Source organism: Bison bison, unplaced genomic scaffold (assembly GCF_000754665.1).
Source record: "Bison bison bison isolate TAMUID 2011002044 unplaced genomic scaffold, Bison_UMD1.0 scf7180017864383, whole genome shotgun sequence".
Taxonomy (NCBI): domain Eukaryota; kingdom Metazoa; phylum Chordata; class Mammalia; order Artiodactyla; family Bovidae; genus Bison; species Bison bison.
Window position 1 is genome coordinate 77,792 of NW_011494955.1, and position 1,152 is coordinate 78,943.

The window sequence follows — 1,152 nt, forward strand, 5'->3', positions numbered from 1 at the left end:
AGGGGGTTTCCCCTGCCCTAAGTGCTTTATTATATTTCTTAAAAATATGAGAGCAGCAGCTTATTACAAGTCTCCATTACTGTGCATCAATGATGGAATCAGAACGACACACAGACTCCTAAGAATGGGAGGACTGCAGAACAACAAGAAGTCGCAGTTTTATGCTTCTTCTTGCTCTGGGTAATTTAGGATTTTGCGATGTGCCTGACGTAAATATTGCTGCTGTTTGAAGTAAACCTTGAATGCTCCTTTAATGACAACGAAAGCAATTCCACCCAAGATTGTCCTTTGTAAATTAGAGTTAACACTACTGAACATTAGTTTACCAACTATTGTCACAATAGTAGGAAAAACAAGGGCTCCACACAAAATTCGGGTGGCAGAGACATGATCTGCTAAGGGATTAGCCTCAGCTGGAATTCGAGGAACAGGACAACCAATCCCTGGGAATATACTGTTCAAAATTTGTGGTTTATTTGAGTATTTGCGCCAGAGTCTAAGCACATAGTCCTCCCAGCGAATCATCTTGCCTAGTATCAGCATGACCGGAATAGTAGGAAGTCCAATTAAAAGGAATAAAGGATCAACTCTCTCCATAACATCCAGACCTTCTTTATGGCCTACAACCTGCATCACTGTCACCTGTCCGTAAGTCACAGCTGTCCAATAGATGGAGCCAACCATTATTCCTGCTGCAGCAAATGGACAGGCTTTTGAGATCAGTCTATCTGCAAGATCCAAGATGTAAACAACTGGACCCAACTTTGGAAAAACTATTAAGTATTCAGCATTGCACTGAGGACATGCCACTCTGGCTGTACTGTTTCCTCTTTGTTTTTCATCCACCCAGCACTGTAGACAAGCCTGGTGAACCCATTTTGTAGATCCTCTGCATCTGCATGGTCTCACCCATTCAGCTGTTTTATTATCTTCATCAGTGGCAAAACACACCCAGCAACTTCTGTCCAGCATCTGCTGTAGGGCTTAGTCTGGCATCTTCGGCGGAGCTGGTGCACTCGCCTCTCCGGTGTGCCTGGTCAGGGCCGGGCCCTGGACAATAGCACTGAGAGGTGGCGGAGTAGGCCTCAGTCCGGTGGCAGCCGCGAACCCGCCACCCAGCCTCCCGGGGCGGCTCCGTGAGCCCGGCGGTGG

General features: G+C 46.9%; 1 pseudogene across 1 annotated transcript; it reads right to left on the reverse strand.

The window, feature by feature from the left end:
• Positions 1-6: 6 nt before the first annotated feature.
• Positions 7-1,146, reverse strand: LOC105001382 (annotated as a pseudogene). Its single transcript, XR_826858.1, has one exon. The product of XR_826858.1 is annotated as an E3 ubiquitin-protein ligase MARCH5 pseudogene (transcript).
• Positions 1,147-1,152: the final 6 nt, after the last annotated feature.